The sequence below is a fragment of the Mandrillus leucophaeus genome, unplaced genomic scaffold, assembly GCF_000951045.1.
Source record: "Mandrillus leucophaeus isolate KB7577 unplaced genomic scaffold, Mleu.le_1.0 Scaffold250, whole genome shotgun sequence".
Classification (NCBI taxonomy): Eukaryota; Metazoa; Chordata; class Mammalia; order Primates; family Cercopithecidae; genus Mandrillus; species Mandrillus leucophaeus.
This window is the reverse complement of record NW_012102588.1, coordinates 2,828,052-2,852,712: the sequence shown is the minus strand read 5'-3', so window position 1 is coordinate 2,852,712 and position 24,661 is coordinate 2,828,052. Positions and strand designations below refer to the sequence as shown.

At 42.4% G+C, this 24,661-nt stretch overlaps 1 long non-coding RNA gene across 1 annotated transcript; it reads right to left on the bottom strand.

Annotated features, from left to right (window-relative positions):
- Positions 1-4,134: 4,134 nt before the first annotated feature.
- Positions 4,135-22,828, bottom strand: LOC105542116. The gene is made up of 2 exons (XR_001006423.1): positions 22,655-22,828; positions 4,135-6,449 (listed from the first exon to the last, which is right to left on the bottom strand). It is a non-coding gene; the product is annotated as an uncharacterized LOC105542116 (long non-coding RNA).
- Between the last annotated feature and the right edge of the window lie 1,833 nt (positions 22,829-24,661).

Here is a 24,661-nt window from a genome sequence, read left to right as displayed (position 1 = left end):
TTTCTTTCTTTCTTTCTTTCTTTTTCTTTCTTTCCTTCTTTCTCTCTCTCTCTTTCTCTCTTTCTTTCTTTCTTCTTTCTTTTTGTAGAGATGGGATCTTGTTGTGTTGCCCAAGCTGATCTAAAATTCCTGGCCTCAAGTGATCCTCCCGCCTCAGCCTCCCAAAGTGCTGGGATTACAGGTATGAGCCAAGTGCTCAGTTCTTCAAGCAGAACTTTCTGACTTCTTTTTTTCCTGAAAGCATATAAAACTCCCATGTAAAAGATGCCTGCTCTGTATCAGGAGGAAAGAAATATCTTTATCAACAGAGACAGAGAAAATTCTCTGTAAACAATCGAATTTTGTTAAAACAACTCTTATCTTTCTTTAGCTTTCCTGTATATTTTAATTACTTTTTCACAATTGCCTCACTTTGTGCAACATAGTAGGAAAGCATTGAGATTTTGCAACTTCCTTGGGCAGTCATTTCTTTATAAAGTCTCTCAAGTCACATAAAACCTAAAATTAAATAAATCTGTATGTTCCTCTCCTGCTAGTCTGTTTTATGCCAATCTAATTCTCAGGCCCTGCTGGGGTTCCTATAAAGGTAGAGGTAAAGCTTTGTCTGCCCTACACCATCCAACATAGTATCACTAATTCCATTTCAACCAGCAGTGTGTGACATTACTTCTTTCCCACACCCTTCCCAACACTGATATTATCACATTTTAAAAACTTTGCTAATCAGATAGGTAAAAAAATGGCATCTTTTTTTTTTTAAACCCACATATGCCTAATTACTGATGACACTGAGGATCTTTTTATATTTTTATTGGCCATTCAACTTTCCTCCTGCCTGTTCATGTTATTTTCTCTTGGTCATTTGTCTTTTGCTTATGAAATTCTCATTTGTTTAAATGTATATGACTATACTAACTCTGTAATACATGGACTGTAGATATCTTCTAATAGACTATCATTCATCTTTATGTGGATGTTTATCATACAGAGGTTTTAAATTTCAATTTGGTTACCTGCACCCTGGATCTGTTCTCTTCTCACTTCCTCAAGGACTTTTTTACTCCATGGATAATGCCCCCACCCTTCCAGCTTCAACCTCACCCTAAGGAATCCTTGCAATTGTTGAGAAATATACTCTACTATGTCACACTTTTTATGACTTCTCCTTGACCTGTCCCTTTCTCCAATTGCTGGCCTCTTTTTGCTTTGTTTCATAGCAACATTTCTCAAAAGACAGTTTGGTTTTTTTCATTCTCTCCACTTCCTCACCACCCCTCCAGTCATCAACCTCTGTAGTCTGGCTCTGTGACCACCTCTCTGCTGGAATTGTTCTTGTTAAGATCACCAGTCACCTTCATGGTGCTAGCTGGAGTCACATCTCTGTTCTCACGTGATTTCACCTTTTGGCAGCATTCACCATGACTGACCATTTCTCCCTTCATGAAACCTTTTTTTAAATGTTGGCTTCAGTAAATAAGCTCCCTGTTTTCTTCCTAACTGCCTCAGCACTTCTCAGTACCCTTTACTGACTCTTCCTCCACCACCAACTCTCTGAATGTTGGAGTGTCTCTCGGCACAGCCCTGGACTTCCCTCACTAGCTTCTCATCAGGTGAACTAACTCCTGTGCCATTAAATATCTTGCATGTGTTGATGACCCCCAAATGCACAGCTCCACCCTTGACCAATTCCTTGAACTTTAGACTCGTACATCCAGTTCCCTGTTGGACACCTCCCTTTGGTTATTTCATACTTAATTGGTCTAAAATGGTTCTTTTTGATTTTCACTGCCTCCCCAAAAAAACTTTTCCCGCCCCGTTTTCCCCTATCTTGCCAAGAACCCTGTTGCTCAAATCAAAAAACTTAGGAATCACCCTGATTTCTCCCTTGACTTCACTTTCTACACCCAGTCCATCAGCAAGTCCTTATGTTTCTATTTCCAAAATGTTCTCAGCATCCATCTATTTTCATCCATCTTTGCAACCATTACCCTATTCCTTGCACTGACATCTCTTCCCAGAGTTATAGCTGTAGCCTCCTAAACGGTCTCCTGCTTGCATTCCTGCTTCTGTCCAGCTCATTCTCCTGTTAACATTCTTTTCAGCATTTATCCCCATCTTAAGTTACTGTAATAACTTATTTCTTTACATTGTTATTGTCTGTTTCCTCTACTATTTTGCCATCTCCATGAGGGTAGGGACCATATCTGTGGTATCTCTCACCACATCCCAACTTCTGGCACATTGAAGAGTCTCAGTAAATACATTTGGATTAAATAAATGAGTTAAGTGAATGCATGATTTTAAATATTAGGTAATATTCATAATTTGCTCAGAAAATTCTCCTGAGATTAGCCACTTCCCAGACTGGTGAAACAGAAGAATATGACCTTGTGTATCTTAATGACTCCTGAAAAGAGTGTAAAGACAACATGCTTGGGAACATAAAGTGGAGCAGGAGTTACAAGCCCAAATGTCTCTAGGTTCTGGCAGGTAACAGAAATGGGGAGGTTACCGTGTGTAAGCCACAATAAGTGGTAGGGACCATCACAATCTGAGACCCCCCAGCTATAGCCAATGCAGACTCATCAACTCCAGCCAGATGTGGCCAAGCAGCCAAGGGCCCAAGGGTGAGCGATCTTCCAATTTTTCGAAAGATGGAAGTATACGCATACAAATTATAATAGTTTTGTTCAATTTCTTAGACTTGGAAAGAAAAGGAATTAGTTTTGGCTGTGAGTAATCATTTGAAACAGCGACTTCCCCACAAAAAGAGGTTTGAGGTATGTAGTCAAAGACTCATGAAGCTCAAAGGAATTAGGGACTCATGCTCCTTCTAACTTGTTGCTCATCTTGGCATGGTTTTCATTCTTGAAGTTACTTTATGGCCCAGTGGACTGAGGTAGCTCCAGCCATTACCTCCTCATTCTGTACACCAGGAAGCAAAAGGGGAAAGAGCGAGCCTGACTTCCTGGAAACTTCTATGCCTCATTTTTATTTCATTTCATTGTCTAGAACTTAATTGTGCAGCAACTTCTAGCTGCAAGGGAGGCTGGAAAGTGTAATGTTTGTTCTAAGTGGACATATGCTAAACTAAGGAAGAAGGGAAGGATGGATACTGGAGTTATAAAGTAGGAGTCTCTGCCAGAGCTGGTTATTTATGTGAAATTCCTAAGTTTTGACACCATGACAGCTAAAAACAGCAGCTCTGTTACCTGATTTCAGCAGAGGAGCTGCCAGTATCGTAAACCCTGCTTAGAGCAGCAAATGTGAATGGGAGGCATTTCAGTGTCACATGGAGCAGCCTGCAAGTCTGGCTGGTGAGGATCAAAAACAGATGCAGGTTAGCAGGACTCAGACAGGCAGTGCAAACGGGAGTGTGTTCAGGTACCCTGGGAGGTGGGGGTGGGTTGTGGAAAGCACTGTGAAGGTGGGCCATGAATAAAGTCTGAGGGGCTACTGTCTGTTACCTGTACATCCAAGCTGTGCTCAGGGCGTTGGCAGCAGCATGGGCAGTCCCTGGCTTCCCTTACCTTTAGGTCTAAGCAGTTATTCCAAGGAGTGCAATTTCTATGTTCTCTGAACTATAAAGTCCCTCTCAGTATCCTGACCTCTCACACCAGGTCAAGGTCACCCTCTCTGGAGGGATAAGTGAGCCTGGACCAGACCCAAACTCCTTGAGAACTCACTGGCCCTTTCCAGTCACTGCCTTCACTACCAGCCCTCTTCAATTCTCTCTCTCTAGCCCCCTCCAATCACCCAAATTGTCCTCTTAGACTTGGGCTCAGCCCAGCCCAAGGCTCCATGACAATTCCCCTCTAAATGGCCTCATCTCCCGGTTACACCAGACCTTCTAGACATGGTGGCACCATGTGGTGGTAGGAAAAGAACTGAATTTGCAGACAGTCTTCCCCCACTTGAATCTCTACACCAAAACTTACTAGTTGACTAGACTATAAATATTTCTATAAGTGTAAATTGGTGCTAATAGCATTCTCCTTACCTACTTCACAAGGCTTTTTGGAGGATTCACAGGGATCACTTATGCAAAAGGTCTTTATTAAAAAAAAAAAAAAGTCTAAATAGCTCTGCATACAAATTTAAGGTTCCAGTAAAGATTCTCTGTAACTGCCCAAATATGTTTAAAATTAATGACTTTATTGACACAAACTTTGCCATGGAAAGTGTTATCCTAAAAGGATAGTAAGGATTAGTTTCTGTATCATATACACATGAAAAAGTAGCCAGATGCATTTTTAGTCACACGGTTTAACTTCTGGTTGCTGTCTCCATGAAATCCAGATTGTTCTGGGGAGGGCCAGATCATATGCCCTGCATTTCCTTCTCCCCTGGAAGTGAGAAAGTGTTTCTATATAAAACAGAGACACTTTCTTACGGTGATAAATTCCAAACAACATGCAGCAGTGAACTGATGCAGAAACAAAGCTGTAAAGAGAAGCCACAAAGCACATCCCCAGGGAGAAAGAGCCCTTGAACTCGCAGGATCACTGCCAACCTTTGGCAGCTGGGGGCTCCTGCTGAGTAATGTCAGTGGGGACATATGAGTCACAGGTTTTGCTTTTATTTTATTATTATTAAGACAATTTTTTTAGAACATAAAGTTCCTAAAAGCCCTTTCTCAAAGAATCACAAAATGATAAAGGTTTAGAAAAACTATAGTTTTGTGTATGGTAAAGTCTTGTACAGTGATTAGAACACCTAGTTTAAGACACAAACCTACCCTGAATATAAAAGATTCCATTGCTGAGTGATTTGCAACACACGCTATACCTTAAGGGTCTAATTCAGTCTCCTAGTTATGAAGTCACTGTTAGATTCAGGATAGACAGTAATGGCTAACCAGACTCCAAATCCCTCAACATCTGCATAGTACCTGGCACAGGATGGACATTTAATGTTTATTGAATAAATATGCAATCTGCCAATGGAAGGAAGGAAGGAAAAATGACACTACCCACTTGTGTTTGAAGAATAACAGAGTTAGCAGATAAGGAGGTTGTGTATCTGACTTTTGACCTGCATGTCAGTTCTCCGGACTATGTTATATAAACATAACATCATTAGGCTGCCTATTTCTGCTAAACATGGAATTTATTGGTATAGTTTGGTACAACTTTAGTCCTATCTTTCCCAATCCCAGGCATGTTAACAATCCTTGAAAAATCCTGCTACATTAGTTTGGAGGAAAATACATCCAGATGAACATTTCAAGACATACTAGAAAATTATTCCTATCAAAACATCCTTTTTCTGTGTCAGCTACTTCATTTCTAATGCAGTGCACATCAATCTAATGTCAGTGTGAATACACATCAACCAGGTGCTGGCTTTCTAAAGTGATTCCTTTGTAGATGCCAAAATGACAGTCCTGGGGTGGTGAACAGAGAGACCAAGGTGAAGCCATGCATGCTGCCACATGTCTCTGGATCATCTCCTTCTCCTACGCAGTGTTCAATCTTTGATTAACAATTGCAAATGACCCCAATAGAGAGGGAAGACAGTTAAGAAGACAAGCAAAGGAAACTGGAAAGCTATGTAAAATTGCAATGTCTGGCTGAGCCCTGAGGGGTATCCTTATTTGGATGCATTGGCCACAAGCATGGTGACATTAAGGACTGGAGGCCAACGTGGACATCAGAATAGGAGGACTTTCCAGGCAGATGAGGAGCAGGTATAACTGCTTCACAGACACCTCCCAAAGACATGCTATGGGCAGTGGGTTGATCCATGGGAAACTGGATCTGATCTGTCTCATACGAAGCTAAGGAAACAAGGATAACAAGGAGTTTTTCTCTACCTTGATTTTTTCAATATGTGGGTTTAGAGTTGGATGGAAGCCAGCTTTTAAGTGACCCTGGTAAGATTTGTAATGATAATATTTAAAATGAAAGAAGGAAAGAATAAGCTTGCCTGAAACAGAACACACTATAATGAGCAGGAGAGTTTAGTACTAAGGTGTGACTCTTTCACCCAGGAAATGCATTCCTACTTTTCTGTTTCATAACTGACCTGTAGTTTTAACTCACTACTTTTACACCAGACCCTATTATAGGAGTTGCAAAGAGACAAACTGAACTGCACATTTGCAGTTTATTAACATATGTAAGCACTATGCCAATACATTTACATGATAAGTAGAAGGCTCAGAAGGGTCCCAACAAATCAGGCAGCAGTTTGCTGCCAGGTAAGACAGTCTTGCCAGGGACTCAGTAGCATTCAGGTCCAGCAAGGGGCAGCCACTTCTTCAAGGTTCTTTGATGGTATCCAGTGCCTTGAAGGACACAGAAGAAGTCCATCTACCCTTCTGCTTGGACTCTCTGCTAGTTGACACAGTTCTTTGTGATTCTTCGACTTCTGTCCATCTGTTGGATGCTGTCTGTTACATTAATGGTGACTTCTTTTGCAGACATTCTCTTAGCATCTCTTTTAGCCTGTTAAGTTGAAAACAGTGAATTGAGTTACTAGGAAATGTAAACCAAAGAAAATGACTGAGGCAAGTCTCAATCAATTTAGAGGTTTATTTTGCCCCAGTTGAGAGTGTGCCTGGGAAAAAGGAACACAAATCACAGGAACATTTGTGATCTGTGAGAAGACTCCCAAAGAGGGTTTGAGGACTTCAATATTTAAGAGGGAAAGAGTCGGCAGTAGGGGAAAGAGGAAAGGAAAAGGGAGGGTAGAGAAAAGGGGAAAACAGTTAAATTCTTTTGAAGCTTTGATGAGCATTCACTGAATCTACATTTTATATGTGAGAGGAAGGGATAGAGAAACAGCCAAATATGCATTCATCTCATGCTCAATGAACTTGCATTTTTACATAAGATAAAAGAAACATAGAATAGTTAATGAGTAAAATGTGCATTTGTCTCAAGTGAGCAGAAGGATGACTCCTAGTCCTGTCTTTGTCCCACACCTGTGAAGATAAGCTGTTAATTTACATGGGGTGAAATCCAACAGAAATCTGTTTTAGGGTAAAGACCTTAGGGCCCACAAGGAATTTCTTTGTGAGAAATTGTGAGGGAGTCCCCTAGAAAGGTATGTGGCCTTCTGTTTTTGCAGTTATCTATTTAGGAACAAAATGGAAGGCAGTTTTGGGTGACTTAACTCCTAAGCTTAACTTTTCCCTTTGGTATAGTGAGTTTGGAGTCCTGAGATTTTTATTTTCCTTTCACAGAAATATGTGAAGGTCCTCACAATTTGCATTAATCTCTTGAGATTATCACAAATACACACACACACTTACACACACACAGAGGAAGGATGACCCACAAGAACGCATGCACATATGCTTCCTATCAGAGGTTTCTTTGTTGAATCTTTAATACCAACACAGCACAGAGCCTGGAATAGGGCATGTTCATTAAAACATTGTTGAGTGGCCGGGCGTGGTGGCTCACGCCTGTAATCTCAGCACTTTGGGAGGCTGAGGCAGGTGGATCACGAGGTCAGGAGATCGAGACCATCCTGGCTAATACAGTGAAACCCTGTCTCTGCTAAAAATACAAAAATTAGCTGGGCGTGGTGGCGGGTGCCTGTAGTCCCAGCTACTTGGGAGGCTGAGGCAGAAGAATTACGTGAACCTGGAAGGTGGAGCTTGCAGTGAGCTGAGATCACACCACTGCACTCCAGCCTGGACAACAGAGTGAGACTCTGTCTCAAAAAAAAAAAAAAAAAAAAGAACCATTGCTGAGTGAATGAGTGAATGAGCTACGGTCCATCAAAGGGTAATGTGAAAGTTTTCATAGTTGGCTTTAGTAGAGTGGTTAAGAGTTTGAGCTTTGGAGTCAGAGAGACTTTGGTTCAAATACTGGCTATATGATTTCACTATGGGCAAGTTTTTTCTAACCTCTCTAACCCTTATCTATAAAATTGGAAATAATAATATTATCTCTCTCATAAGATTTTTGTATGGATTAAATAAGGTAATGCATGTAAGGTACTTAGTACAATGCCTGTCACTAAATGAAAATGGGAAAAAAATAACCTTAAAAAGTAGGATAGACTATCCACTTCTAACTAAGGATAAACCAGTGACAAAAGTTCTGAATTAATATTAAACATTAAAGCATTAATTAAATTGTAGGTTCTTTAAGTATGTGTGTCCAGTCCCTGACTTTCCATCCCCCTCAATGAGAAAACAACTTTGGTGAGGGGCAGTCTTGTGCCTATTCTTGTGATTGTGTGCTGGGGGTGAATACGAGTGAGCCTGTGAGTTGCCTCCACTAGTGGATGGACACAGTTATTTGCTGCCCAGCCCCATTCCAGAAAGGACCTGCTGCCTCGCTGCAGGGAGAACAGTCAGCGAGTAGCCTCCAGTTGTCCCTTGAGGGGACAGCATCAGCTGCAGAGAGCCACCTCACTCAAGTTCATGCCCTTCCCAAGATGGCCCAATATGCAGGTAAATGGAAGGGCGTAAAGGTGTGACCATTTGGGCCCTAAACAGGTCAGCTCCCACAAGCCATTTAGCTGCACCGGGCAGGGGTGGCTGGACTTCTCCCTTAACTCACTCCTGCTTCCATCGCCCCTTTCCACAGGTGTTGGCCTCAAGGGCACTTCCTAACATCCTGTGTGATGACATCTGGGTCTGCCTCCTGGGAACATAGTCTGCCTCAGATCCTGTGGGAACACCCTTCCAGGCATGAGCATCTCCTTGTGCCGGGTGTTGAGAGACGCGCATTTTTCATACAACATGGCCCCTGAACACAAGCAAACTACTTCCTCTGTAGTGCATCCAAATAAATGGTGAACTATTGCACTGATGGGGAAAAATCTATTGTTCTGTTGTATTTATTAACAAATGATATGTATGTTTCTAACATGTCACATAAATCCTGTGTCCTTGTGTAGCTGATGGCGACATCCCTCTCCAGATTCCCTTTACTCTGCCAGAGCATCCCTCCCAGCTGCTGTGACTGTTGGCTGCTAACTGCTCACAGCACACTCTTCTTTTGAGAACTGCCCGCATCCGATTGGAGCCACCTCCTCCAGGAATGCCAAACAGGCCCATGTCCTGGAGAGGCCCATATCCCATGCCTGATTGTTAGGATACAAAAGGCTGCCCTTTTTGTCTTTTGGGGGTACAAATCCATGGTGCTTTGTGTGCCCCACGGCTCCTTGTAGTCAGGCTGAGGCTAGACTATAGCTGTTCAGCTGACTGAACTCACACATTTGCTGAATCTGATCCTCTGCCCTGCCCTGCTTCCTCTACTACCATGCAGGTTTCACCTGAGAGTACTTTTTCAATTACTTGCATCCTTTCAATTACTTGCATCCTTATCTCAGGTTCTGCTTCTAGGGAACCTAACCAAAGACAACACTTTATGGGTGATTTGAGAAACATTTAAGGATAATTTTGACTCTACATAATTTTAGTCTTATCTATTGATTTCATGAGATAGGATGTCACTGCTTTCCTCTGTGTGTTCCTAGTGCCTAGCACAGTTCTGAGACATCACAAGCTCTCAGTTTAACTTTGTTCGAATAAATGAATGAATGAATGAATGAATGCACTACACTTGTCAGTGTACCCTTGCTTTAACAACCAGTAGGCAATACTGTTTAGGGCTCAGTCTTACACTCAGGTTTTCTGAGCCTGAACTGGCACCAGGGCTAGCAAAGACTTTTATGGGCTTATTTTTCCCCAAAAGCAGAGAACTGATAAAATCACACAACCTTGAAACTAAGCATTTCTTGTTGTCTGTAACTCCTCCTGTCCTTTAAAGCATTCTTTCTAAGAGTAGTGAGGACTAAGCTCTGATTTTTAAAAATCTTGCCCAAATTCCTAAGGGGTCTGGAGAGTCATGCCCTACAAACCATAAATTCTCGTCAGATGGGTTTTATTTAACCCTGTATATCGTGACTTACTTTTCAATCTGACTCTGGCATAACAAGGAAGAAAATAAAAATATTTTACCCCAAAATGTTTTTCTGTCATATTTTGAAATGGTCCTGCAAAGCCATCCCTTGGGGTAAAACTCCACATTCTGTAGAGAATCCTCTTTCCCCTTCCTTTTGTCTTCCTTCCTTCCTTTCCAGATCCAGGCGATAATCAACTAAGTGCTAGGTGCCCTTTTAGGTAGGATAAGAAACATTTTACAACCTGCTCTCCCTGAAGTCTGCTATCTGAGAGCTTCCTCTGCACAACAAAACTTGGTCTCCACAATCCTTTATCTTAACCTGAACATTTCCTTTCTATTGATCCTAGATCTTCAGATAAACGCAACCAATTGTCTACCAGAAAATGTTTAAATTTACCTATAGCCTGGAAGCCCCCGCCCCCTGTCCGCCCACTCTGCTTTAAGTTGTCCTGCCTTTCTGAACCAAACCAATGTATTTCTTAAATGTATTTGATTGATGTCTCATGCCTCCCTAAAATATACAAAACCAAGCTGTGCCCTGCCCACCTTGGGCACATGTTCTTGGGACCTCCAGAGGGTTGTGTCGTGGGCCATGGTCACTCATATTTGGCTCAGAATAAATCTCTTCAAATGTTTTACAGAGTTTGACTGTTTTCATCTACAGTAGTTATTTCATTTTCCGAGTTCACATTGCACTATCCCATGCCTGCTAAACACACACACACACACACACGCACACAGATGCACACACACGTATGCACACACACACAAAGCGTTGTGAAGGAAAAGAAAACAGTGATTCTGTTTCCTAAAGAAAACCGTGATGATTATGAGACCAGTTCCATCTGACTTCCATTTCTGGTGTCGCTACACAGCTTTGAGGACTGGTGCATGGAATACAATGCAGGGGTTTCTTTAAAGTGAGCCGAATTGACAGTAGCATTCCCTTCAAATTGGTGGGAGGTAAGAGGGCTTTCCAGAATGGAAATGGAAATGTTCCAAACTGCAGAAATGCTTTTCTTTAGAAAAGACTGTTGGTAAGATTTCACAAAAGTTTATCAAAGGTGATACACAGATGATACAAAGCTCTCTATTTCAGTCTGTACTTCTAAGCTTAAAAATCTAAGCAAAAATCCAGTAGTTGGATTTCCAAGCCTATTTAGGAGGCTACAAAGTAGTCATTCCTGTAACAGCCACAGATATATGTAATTGTAACCCAATTACAATAGGGCCATTTCTTAAATCTGTATATCATAAGCCTGCACAATGGAAATGTTCAGAGCACAAGTTTTGGGGCCAGATAGACCTGGGCATGGAGCAAGCCTTTGCTACCAGTTAGTTGCAACAAGACATGTTGCTTTGACATTTGAGTTTCAGTTCTATTATCTGAAAAATGAAGGAAATAATGCCTGCTTTTTACTTTTCTTTGAGAGAATTAAGTATGTCACATAACATTGAGAGGGTTACCAACTTCTCCTAGTTTATTCTGGTTTATCCAGGGCTTTTTTTTTTTTTTTTTTTTTTTTTTTGAGAGAGAGTTTCACTCTGTTGCTAGGCTGGAGTGCAGTGGCGCAATGTTGGCTCACTGCATCCTCCACCTCCCGGGTTCAAGAGATTCTCCTGCCTCAGCCTCCTGAGTAGCTGGGACTACAGGTGTGAGCCATGCCCAGCTAATTTTTGTATTTTTAGTAGAGATGGGGTCTCACAATTTTGGCCAGGATGGTCTTGATCTCCTGACCTTGTGATCTGCCCGCCTCAGCCTCCCAAAGTGCTGGGATTATAGGCGTGAGCCACCGCCATGCCCGGCCTGCCAAAAAGTTTTAAAACTAAATATCCTGCATCACAGAAACCTACTCAGGCCCCAGCAAACCAGGATGGTTAGTCACATCAATTATAGCTATTAACATTAATTTTATTTGTAAAAAGATGATGTCAGTCAAACAGCAAATTAAAATATAAAGCCCTATTATACTGAAACGAGGACTACTGCTACTACTACTTCTAAATGGCAACAACAATAACTCTAAAAGTTGTGCTTCCGGATAAAGGACAAACTGGAGTTCTGTAACTCCGATGATACAGGACTCAAAAGGTTCCAAGCCATAAACAAATCCACTTTCAAATAATGACACTGCATTTAAGTTAGCAAATTAAACAATTAGAATAACAATGCATTTTCTCAGAAACGTTTTATGAAAGAGAAGCTTTTGAATCTGACATATCGACAGAAAAGTACCCAACCAAAAGCAGCCATGAGGATGTTCAAGAGGTTGGTAGTCGTTGCAATTGAGGACTAAACTCTGATTTGTTTTATCTTGCCCAAATTCCTATCTAAGGGGCCTGGGGAGTCATGACCTACAAACCATAAATTCTCATCAGATAGGTTTTGTTCGACCCTGTATATTATGTCTACTTTCCAGTCTGACTCTGGCATAACAAGGAAGAAAATCAAAATGTTTTACCCCAAAATATATTTCCTTGCCATATCTTGAAATCGCCCCACAGAGTCTCTTGTGGGAAAAATCCACATTCTATAGAGAATCCTTTTTCCCCTTTGTTTTCCTTCCTTCCTTCCCAGATCCAGGAGGTAATCATCTAAGAGCCAGCCACCGCTTTAAGTCTGTAAAAAATTTACAACCTGCTCTCTCTAAAGTCTGCCATCTAAGAGCTTCCTCTACACAATAAAACTTGGTCTCCACAATCCTTTTTCTTAACCTAAACATTCCTTTCTATGGATCCCAGGTCTTTAGACAAACTCAACCAATTGTTGACCAGAAAATGTTTAAATTTACCTATAGCCTGGAAGCCCCCACCCCCTGCCTGCCCACTCTGCTTTGAGTTGTCCCGCCTTTTTACACCAAACCAATGTATTTCTTAAACGTATTTGACTGATGTCTCATGCCTCCCTAAAATATATAAAACCAAGCTGTGCCCCAACCACCCTGTGCACATATTCTCAGGATCTCCTGAGGGCTGTGTCGTGGGCCATGGTCACTCATATTTGGTTCAGAATAAATCTCTTCAAATATTTTACAGAGTTTGACTCTTTTCATCAACACGATCTAGTTACAACTCAAAAACCTTAGATTTCAAGTCCAAACAAGAGAGAAAGAAGATGAGAAAAAGAACTATCATGCCAGATATTTTACCTAGAAGTTTGGAGAAGTGAGTTGTTTTGCCCTCTGCTGAGAAGAGCAACATAAATACAAGAAACAGTCACACCATTTTGCCCCTCAGTGCCTGGGATGCTTTATACAACATATTTTTCCCTCTGATGTAGTTTTCAGCCAGCCAAACCTTTTTATTTAACATCACGGCCCCGTCCCTTTTTAATGACGAGAAAAGAAAATGTGTTTCTATTGCAATTACTGGCTTAAAAAAAAAAAGTATGGGCCCCAATTTCATAATGAGAGGAGCCTAATTGGCACCTTTTTCTCGTGCAGCCGCGCCAATCCTTCCTCTACTTCTAACATTCTTGTTTTGTGAGTTTTATCACCATTGACTCTTGTTAATGGGCCACCTCTGTTTTCTCACCCAGTTTTACAGCTTTTCAACTCTTTCCTTACCTCATTTTAAGTTCTGCAGCTTTCGTACCCATGAATCATAGATTTTAGTCTTCTTGATACTGCCTCTTTAATTAAAAGCAGTCTGCCATTTCTCAAGGGTGACCAGATTGGCCGTGATGACCTCTTGCCAGTCTCTGACCCAGACGGACTTGTTTATCTTGGGGTTCAGATGTCAATAATTAGCCTGTTTCCTGTGGAGGTTGGGACAGCTTGGCTGCTCCTGGAGACCTGGATTCAAGACTGCAGCTACCTTTGTTCAGCCTTTTTTCACTTTCCCCACAGATGGAAATAGAGATGTTCTCAGCTTTGCTTGAACTCCACAAATATATCTGTACCTAATATGGGATTATACAAACCTTTTCATAGTTCTTCACAGACAACAAAGAAAAGCATGGCTTCTGAGATTATGATGTGTGAGACACCAATTTTTCTGCATAAGTAGTATTTTTAATTATAAAAGGAAGACATAATTATGGCAAAAAGAAATTCAACGAGTAAAGAAGGGCTTCTAGTGCCTTCCCTAGAGATAATTATGACTAATAATTTCTTACGGAATGTTGCAGGGATTTTCTAGGCATATACAAGCATAGGGCTGTATTATTCTCTCTCCCTATATTCTTTACTTCCTTCCTGGCCTTTAACCACAGTTTAAATTATGCATTTTTTTTAACTTATTTTTTACTTTCTTCTCATATTGTAAACTTCAAGACGGGAGGAACCTAGTCTATTTTGTTTATTATAGTATTGCCAGACTCTAATTTAGTGCCTGTCGCATAATAGACACCCAATAAATAACTTGACCATGAACACATGTGTGAAGATAAATCTTCAGAAAGGAAAGAAAAGGAAAATCCCTGGGAACAGAAACTGTGTGCATTGCCCTGCCTCAGTGTCCCAGAACTTTGCTACAAGATTTCAATTACATCCATGATTAATCATTCCTTGCACCATTCCTGAGAGACAGGTGGGACTGTTACTGTATTCACTTTCCCAATGAGGCAGCTGAAACCAGTCAGGCAAATGCACTTAACTCAAGGCCAATGTCAATATTGGTGATGAATCAAAAAAGATGGTGACCCCAGGTTTCATATCCCACCTCTCACAACTCTGCCAAGGCTCACTCTAAATCCTCCACCACTAAGTTTCAGATAATGGGAAGGAAGAACATGGGGCTTAGATGGAGACAGATCTGGGTTTGAATTTGAACACAGTCAAATCATGACTCCTTGGGCCATGTTGACCAGATATCTAGTTTCTGAGTCTCTGTTTTCCCAGGTAGGAAATGATGCTGCTTACCTTTTAGAGTTGTAAGGGTTAAAAATGATGTCATAGTGTGTCTGGCATGTTGCAGGCACTTCGAAATATTAGTTTTATCCTCTCTTCCTTCCCAAAAGATTAAAGACTAGAGTTTGACAGCTGCAACTCCAGATGTTTGACTTCTTTTCAGACAGGTCTCATGAAAGGAAGATACACAATAACACACCCTAGTTGTTCTCAAATTCTGTGAATTTATTTGCTGCTGCTTTGTGAATTTGTGCGGCATTAATGCAAGGTCAGTTGGGGGATATTCGATCTTAGCAACTCCACCAAGGGCCAGCTGCTAGCCTTGGAAGGCAGGGGCCAGACCATGCTGCAGGTAAAACTCTCAAGAATCCTCCAAGCCTGGAGCACATTCTATGCAGACCACAGCCCCCTTCCCCATCTACACTTAGACTTACTCACCCTGGGAGTTTGTATCAAGTGCCAAAAGGAGTTGTTGCTTTTCAACTTGAACCTCAGATAGACGAACAGACATTAGGAAGGCAGCAGAACCTGCTTTAGAAAAGCAACTGGGCACCCACAGAACAGTCATCACAGGACGGTGGTACAGAGCCGGGATGGGTGGGGTCGAAGCTATGGGAACCTTTTCTAATCTGAGTGATGACTAGGCTGTCTCATTTAATCAACACGTAGGTAGCGAGTACCGGTTAGGTTCATAACCCTGAAGTAGGCTCAGGAGTCAAGGGAAGAATATAAAGAAAAATAAGGCAGTCTCTGCCCTGAGAGCCTTCTAGTTGAACTGGTTTGACTGCAGACCCTTAGACGAACACCGAGTCTTGCAAATCTCTACAAGAGGTAGCAGCCAGTAGGTAGGTGCACATCTCTGTATTGCTAAATTCCTTCCTTTTTCCCCAGGCTTGCATTAGAGAGGACACCAAAGTGCCCTTCTAATAGCTTTCCCTCCCTTTGGTTTTCCCACAGGTTTCTGTTATTCTCTCCCTCCTTATAAGGTCCTGTTTTTGTTTTTCTAGGAGAGACTCATATTTACTTTCCAAACTCTTCCTTGATATGTCTCATATAAGTGTTATGCAGGAGAAATCCTGGGCTGGTCCTAATCTCCTTTCTTGATCAGGTCTCCTAGCTCTGTGGAGCTTCATCTGTCTCTCCTAGACTGGCCAGGCCTTGCCAATGATGTTGACCAGACACTGGGGGAGGGGGCAGGAGGAGGAGGAGGAGAAAACTCCTTAGCTGAGAATCAGTCCCCCTGCTAATTCCTTTAGCACGGTCCAGTCACTTTGCCAATAATAATAAAGCAACTTGAAAATATGTAGCTTCTGAAGACAGGAGAGTTCCCTGGAAGGCCAGCCACATGTCAGAGCCTTTTCCACTTGAGCTATGGTCACATATACATTTCTACTGTAGCTGAATACTTGAGGAGGTATTTTAAGCGCGGTGGGCGGGATGGGGGGAGGTGGGGAACAAGAGTTCTAAGCCCAAGGAAATGGCACATTCAGGTTAGAGAGTAAATGTTTGGAGGCAGCTCAAAGTTCCTGAACAACTAATTAGCGGGAGAAGACAAGCAACTATAGCGCTGCCTCTCATGTTGTTTGTTGAGCTGAGGTAGGGAGCTGGATGAAGGAGACAAGCCAATGATTTATCAGACACTGTGGAGTCAGTAAGTCTCCAAATGACTGGGGAAATCAAGGTGCAACAGAGAAAGAGAAAGAGCTCCCCACCGAGACGGTCAGTTCCAATTTGTGAAAGATCATTTTTGCCACAATCTTCTTGCCAGTTAACACCTATTAACACCAGGCATAAGGCGGCGGGGGGACTGGAGGGAATTGACAAAAAGGAAGATATGGTTTGTTTGATGGGACAGGAAGTGGAGAAGGGCTCCAAACACAAGGTGCAGTTGCTGACAGCCATGAGCAGCATTAGTTGCCCCATCACCCTTCGGAAAGCAGCTTAAATGTGAGGTGTCATCTGCGTTAAATAGAGTAGCTGCTATCCCTGACTAGTGACCTTCTACTTCCTTCATAGCACCATTCAGAGTCTATAAATGCTTTATTTATTCTATATTATTTGGCTCCCAACCCACCTCCATTAAAACTAGCAGCTGCTTCAGAGCAAAAGCCGTGTCTGTCTTTTCTACCCTTGGATCCTTGGCACTAGAACAGTGCCTGGCACCTAGACAGCACTCAATGAACATTTGATGAATGAATCCTAAGAGTAGTTATAGGAACTGATGAAAAATTGTCCAGGCCTAGCAAGGATTGCCTTTCACATACAAATTTGTTTTGTAAATCTGAATGGCAGCACTACAGTAGGCCTGTGGATGAGGACACATGCTTCATGAAAGGGGTCTTCTGGAGAAGGAAAGCTTTAAAAAAAATGCCAAAGAACCACCAACCAGGTGGCCTGATGGCACCTAAGGGGAGCGCTGTGATATGCTAATAGCTCACATAGGCGTGTGATGGAAGACTGGAAGGGGCAAGTGGATACTGACTGAGCCAGATACTGAAAATGCACAAAGCTTTGGCCCAGAGTCTAAGAGACACACTAGGAAAAAACAGTATATCAAAGGCCCAGGAGGGAATAGGAAGAAAAGTATTTTCTCTGGGCAAGTAGTAGGCAGTTGAGAGCCTGCCTGAGTGTTGGTATGAGATAGCACTGCTGACAGAAGCATCAATCACAGGTAAATTTAGCTTCTAAACTAACATCTTAGACAGAAAACCTTTGCCTTGGCCTTTGAGGGACTCAGAATGGCCAGTGACTGGTGAGGTCTCAGGATGTGAAGACCACTGATTATCTTTTAAATGTAAACCCTTAAAACTGAAGTTATCAGCTCCCTGATCTTATTTTGAAAATAGTTACAATACAGCCACGTTCACTTAATTATGAAAACAAAAGCTGCACAGGCTGCTCATAGATATGCATCGTCTGCCCAGGGGTGCTGCGTTGGGCAGGTGTGTGTGGTCATCACTCCTCTGTGACAGTTTCCACTGCTGTTGAAGCCCTATGGGGACTGACTCTGCCTGCCCCATTTTAAAGCCCCAAGAGCTCCCAAAATGTGTATGTGTGTGTATGTGCATGTATGCGTCTGGGTGTGTGTGTGTGTGTGTGTATGCGTCTGTGTGTGTGTGTATGTGTGTATGTGTGTGTATGCGTCTGGGTGTGTGTATGTGTGTGTATGCGTCTGTGTGTGTATGTGTGTGCATGTGTGTGTGTATGTATGTGTGAGTGTGTGTATATGTCTGTGCGTGTGTGTATGTGTGAGTGTGTGTATGTGAGTGTGTGTGTACATGCATGTATGCGTGTGTGTGCATTATGTGTGTGTATGCGTCTGTGTGTGTATGTGTGTGCATGTGTGTGTGTATGTATGTGTGAGTGTGTGTATATGTCTGTGCGTGTGTGTATGTGTGAGTGTGTGTATGTGAGTGTGTGTGTACATGCATGTATGCGTGTGTGTGCATTTCCGTGTGTGAGTGTGTGCGTGTATGTGTGTGTATGTGTGTGTGCATGTGTGTATGTGCGTGTGTGTATGTGTGTGCACGTGTGCACCATGTGAGTGCACGTGTGTATGTGTGTATATGTGTGTGTGTGCACGTGTGCTTGTGTATGTGCGTGTCTGCACATGTGTATGTGCATATGTGGGTGTGTGTGTGTGCACGCACATATGTGTGTGCATGGTATGCGTGTATGTATGTGCGTGTGTGTGTGCATGTGAGAGTGTGTGTATGTGTGAGTGTATGTGCATGTGTGTGTGTGGGCGTGTGTGCGTGATGTGCGTGTGTGTGTGGTGTGCATGTGTATGTCCGTGTATGTGCGTGTGTGTGTGTATGAGTGTGTGTGCGTGTATGTGCGTGTGTATATGCATATGTGCATGTGTATATGCATATGTGCGTGTGTGCTGTATGTGCATGCATGTGTGTGCGTGTGTGCATGTGTGTGTGCATGTGTGTGCATGTGTATGTATATGTGTGTGTGCGTGTGTGCATGTGTATGTGTGTGTATGTATGTGTGTGTGTATGTGTGTGTGTATGTGTGTGTGCATGTGTGTGTATGTGTGTGTGCATGTGTGTGTATAAGAGTGTGTGTGTATGTGTGTGGGGAGGGGGGAGCATGGGGACCTACTTTCCCTAGCTATATCTGAGTACCAATTCCCATCTGTAAATTGGAGACAATGTCAACATTTTAGAGTTATTGTGAGGATTAAGAGATAATATAACAAAGTGCTTAGCACCCTATGTCATACCTAGACCACACATGAATAAATATTTGCTACTGGCTGGGTGCAGTGGCTCACACCTATAATCCTAGCACTTTGGGAGGCTGAGGCAGAAGGATTGCTTGAGCTCAGGAGTTTGAGACCAGCCTGGGCAACATAGTGAGATCTCCTCTCTGCAAATAATTAACAAATTGGCTGGGCCTGGTGGTGTGTGCCTATGGTCCCAGTTAGTTGGGAGGCTGCACTTGAGCCCAGGCACTGGAGGCTGCAGAGAGCAGTGACCGAACGACTGCACTCCAGCCTGGGTAATAGAGTGAGACCTGGTCTAAAAATAAGTAAATAAATAATAAATGAATAAGTAGTTGCTACCACAAGGAAGACAGACTAAGCACAACTTACTGATTTTTAATTCTTTTGTTCCGTAACTGAAACTCAACCACTGCTAGTTAGAGTATAAAGCAGCAAAACCACTTTGGAAAACTATTTGTCAGTGTCTATGAAAGTCAAATATACCCCTGTCCTATGACCCAGCAATTCCACTCCCAAGTATATTCCCAAAAGAAGTGCTGTCCACCAAAGGACATGCACACAAACATTAAAAGCTGTATTGTTCACAATAGCCCCAAACTGGAAACAACCCAAATGTTTATCAAGTAAAATGGTTAAATTGAAGTGTGTTCATATAAAGAAATATACATAACAATGAAAATGAGAAAATTATTGCAACTCAGAACAACATGGGTGATTTTCACAAGGATAATGTTGAGCAAAAGAAGCCAGACATGAAAAAGCTCACACTTGTATGATTCTATTTATAAAAGTCTCAAAAATAAATCAAACTGATCTATAATACTAGGAGTGAGAAGAATGGTGACACTGTGGATTTCTGGGCTGGTGATAATGTTCTATATCTTCATCCGCATGATGGTTACATGGATGTGCCACCTTACAAGAATTCATTGAAGTTACGAGTTGCATTTCTTTGTGTATGTATGTGGCATGTGGTAGCCTGCATTATTGACCCTAATTCTTTGCTCTCTCTCCACTTTGGACAGAGTATGTTTCCCTGCTTGAAGTTGGGCTTGTCCATTTGACTTGCTTTGGCCAATGGGATATTAGTCAGTATGATGTGAGCAGAGACATGAAATGTGTTCAAGTAGTTTGGTTTTGCCCCCTCGTGTTTCTGCCGTAGTCATAAGAATATAACCCAGAAAGCTGCTGCTTTCTTGGCCTGGTTTCCAGAATAATATATATGAAACAGACTGAGCCAGCCCTTGAAAAGTCAGGCTGAGCCTTTTTAAGTTACAGCTGACCATGGTGGCAGTGGTGGGGGTCGGGGGAGGTGTTGTCTCAAGCAACTGAATGTTGCTGTGTTTTGTTATGCAGCATTATTGAGGCAACAACTGACTAATACCCTATTCATTTTTAAAATGTACTTGCAGCTCTTATGTTCTATCTTCTTAATAGAAACCTTTTCCAATTTAAAGTTACCAACATCCTTCTACAGCACTTATATGGCCTTATTCATGTAACACAATCAAAGGAATCTCAGTTTCCTTGTCTATAAAATGGGGATAATGCTTACTTCACAATGCTCTTAGGGGAACTTAAGGAGCCAGTACACTTAAAAGCACTTTGTATACTGCAAAACACAATTTTAAAGTGATGAATGAGGCGGGCAGAAAATGAGGTGGGGAAACAAGTGCATGGATCATGCCATCCACCAGGCAAAGCTTGAGCCTCTTGACCACGGCTCATCCTGGCTCAGAGGGTGAGGGCACAAATGTGGGGAGGAGACTAGAAGACAAATATCTGCGCCTGTGGTAGAGCAGTCACCACAGGGTCCAGACTGTCTTGAGAGATGGCAATGATGATTAGGTCTCTAGAAGGCCAGCTTATGCATAGGCAAAGTAGACAATACAGGACTCTAAGAAGGACACCACAACCCTGAAATCTACACCCCCCATTACCTTCTCCAGTGTCTGCAGGGCCCCCATTAGTGTTTCATTTAAGTAGGTTATGGTGCTGTGTGCCTAACTGTCCCCTGTTAATCCTAACTGCCATTCTTATCTATATCCCAGTTTATAAGAGCAGTCCCATCTGTTCACTCGTTTTGGTATTATTTCCATTGTGTGGATAATGAACCTGAGATTCTGAGAGCTTAGTGATTTCTGAAAGGCCCTTAGTTAATGAGCTTTAGAGATGAATTTGCAACAGGTTTTCTGACCAAAACTTAGAGAGGCAAACTCACTGATATGAGCAAGAATTCCATCATTAGATAATGAGTTGCACTCTCAGAAAACAGCTGACATTGACCCAAGGACACAGGACTGGTAAGTTTTTGGAACTGGGGGCTAACCTGATTAAGCCTATCAAACTTAACCTGCATTGCTTGCTTTTAATCACTTACTTCTAGTTAATCTTAAAACCTATATAGCTAAAAGTCCCATAGCTAACCAATCCACTACCTTTGTTACAGACTACATATCTAACATATAAATCACCACTGTAACAGTTGCTTAAAGTTGTTTTTCAGGAACTTGGGGTTAGCTCTTATCCAGTTAAAGCCAGATGAGATCACTGACCCTTCAACTGGGTTTGTAGAAATGCCCAAGAGGTGACCTTTTGAAGTCAGAAGACCAAAACCCTTTCTGAAGATCATGCAAACACAGCCATTTTCTCAACATGAGTCCTGTGAAGAGCCATGAACCATGACTATGCAAGCACAGACTATTGATTATCTCACTTTACCCCACTGCCAATCATCTTTCCCCATGCCTTAGACTACCCAGCTTCTTTATCCCATAGATAGCCCTAAACCCTATCTTTGTGGAGGCAGATTTGGGATCTGTTCTTCTGCCTCCTCACTTGGCTGCCTCATGAATAAACTTTCTCTTTTGCAAAACCTATTGTTACAGTGATTGGTTTGCTGTGCACAGACAGAATGAGCCTGGTTCAGTATCATTTTGACAGAAGGATAGGAAAAAATGGATATGGAGCATAGGGTAAGCAGTGGATTTTGAAGGGAGTGGGGCATAGGGAAGACAAGGAAGTCAGAAGGAGGAACTGGGTGGAAGAGGAAGAGACTGCAGATGCCTGAGCCCAGCCTACTGAGAGCGTTCATTCTGGGCTGCCCCTCCTGTACCCATAAGAGGAGCTTCCCAAAAATAGCTCTTGGAGAAAAGAAAGGATGCCAGCCATGTCCAGGGACATCACTGCCCTACCTCTTCCAACAGTGTGGGGATGATACTGTCACCACATTCTGCTATGAGAGCCACCTTTGGGGGCCCTTCCACTGCCCTCCTGGTTGGAGGACCTGAGTAAAATGCCAGGCTTGTTTCCAACAACTCTGGTCTTCTCTTTCCTTCCTCTGCCCACTCTCCACCCTGCCAACCCCTGAGACTGGCCAACTGCCTGGCCTAAGACTGGTTCCTCTAACCAGCACAGTCCTCACCATCAACATGGTGACAGTGGCCACAGAAAACAAGATCCTTGAATAAAGTTGTACTTAAGCAAACATACACATGGAAACAAAAAGCAGCAACCCTCAAGGCAGGGTTTTGGGGTGGGGTTTGCAGCAATTTTACATGGGTGGGGTAGAGACTTTTTATTGCCAAGGTGAGCCATCCCTGGTCCCTCCCTGGACACAGCTGCTGCGTGGCTCTGCCCTGAAGCAAGCCCTGCCCCCATTCTCCAGTCCCCAGTTGATTCTGCGGCTGCAACCCTACCTCTGTGGTCTGAAGGCCATTCTGTTTCTGGGTCAGAGGGCCTGAGCTGAGGCTCTGGGGATTTGGGCACTGGGTCTCACAGTTCGTCTTCTTCTCTGGATTGGGTATTCCACCTGGGACTGTAGATCGGGGCACACCATTGGAGGACAGTCCATCTTCCAGCACGCCTGGGGGAGGTAAGCAGAGGATGGAACCAGAAGCTTGCACATGGCAGATGTTGCAAACAATCCCAAAATGGAGGAGAAAAAGATAGTCAAAATGAAAAAACAAAAGTTGGCAGAAATCCCACCATGCAGAGCTACACTTTTCTATAACAACATGTATGCTTTTTACAAAAAGGAGATTTTAAAACAATTCTGTAACCTGAAATTTTTACTTAATGATACCTTGATGACTTTTTTCTACACCATTAAATATTCTGCCATATTATTTTTCGCAAGTCTATGTCATCATTTATTTACTTAATCCCCTCTGCTTGGATATTTGTTTCCACATTTTCGTAATAAATCTTACTGTGATGAAACACCTTGTGGTTAAAGCTTTATTTTAAATTACTTCCTTGGGATAAATTTCTAGAAGTGGAATTACTGGCTTGAAGGTTATATAAATGTCGGGTTTTTGTTCTGTTTTGTTTTTTTAGAGAGAGGGTCTCGCTCTGTTGTCTAGGCTGGAGTATAGTGGCATGATCATCACTTGCTCCAGTCTCAAACTCCTGGGCTCAAGCGATCCTCTCACCTCAGCTTTCCAAATAGCTGGGACTAAAGGCATGTGTCACCATGCCCGGCTAATTTTTGTATATTTTTTTGTAGAGACAGGGTCTCACTATGTTGCCCAGGCTGGTCTTGAACTCCTGGCCTTGAGCAATCCTCCCACCTTGGTCTTCTAAAGTGCTGAGATTACAGGCATGAGACAACATGTTTGGCCAATACATAAATTTTTAAAATAGCTCCATCTCAAAGTATTGGACTGAGTATGTGTGCCTTTTACAACAAATGCCAAGAAATGATAGAAAGAAGTTTAAATAAAACGCCTCACTGAAAAGGGAGAGGACTACACTGAGGAATTAATAAAGGATGAAAATAATCTTATTGGAAAGAGAAAAGGTAGCCCAGGAAGCATGACAGGGAATGCCAAGTATGATGCCAGAAGCTGACAGAGTCTCTGCTGTAGTTACAGAGAGGCAAGGAGCAGCCAGGTAGCCTGGGCTTTCTACTCCTCCACCTGCTGAGGCCAGTCAGCAACAATAGAGGAGTCTGTGAGGGGCAAGGACTAGAGAGAAGGGCAGTGCTCTCAGGAGCTGGAGACACCTGACAGAAACAAAAACCCTGGTTAAGAAGACTGGTATTTTGAAAATAGTGCCAAGAGTTAGGCCAATAGTAGTTCCCATCCCTGCTCTCCAAATGGGTCTCTCAAACAGATGCAGATGACATTCTAGCAGGAAACTTCAGTTACAAAAATCATACAAAAACAAGAATGAGCAAACATTTGAGGAAGGCCAACACCATAAAAAAGAGACAACTAACTCTGCAATGGAGATCCCCAAAAGAAATGGAGTTAATATGGTATACAGAAAAGAATTTTCAATAAGTATAGTCAATCTGCTCAGAAAAATGAAGATAATATAACCACAAAATGAGGATAAGAGTCACCCAAAAAGGTTCAGAGATATTTGAAATAATAATCTTAAATGTTGAAAGAAAAAACCCTCAATAGAGAAGCTGAACAACACAATAGACAGAAAGAGCAGTTTAGTGAGCTGAAAGGGCAGGCCAAGGAATCCTCTGTGGTAGCACAGAGGGCTGAACGTTATTAGGAAATGCAGGATAGAAATCCAGTAAATTAAACCTTGATCTAACAAGAGTTTTAGATGAGAGGCTAGAGAAGATTGAGGGGAAGCGATATTCACAGAAATGATAGATAAAGACTTCTTAGAACCAAAGAAAGATGTGAAACCTCAATTTGAAGTAGGCTACCAAATACTGGGCAAGATAAGTAAAAAGAGAAGCC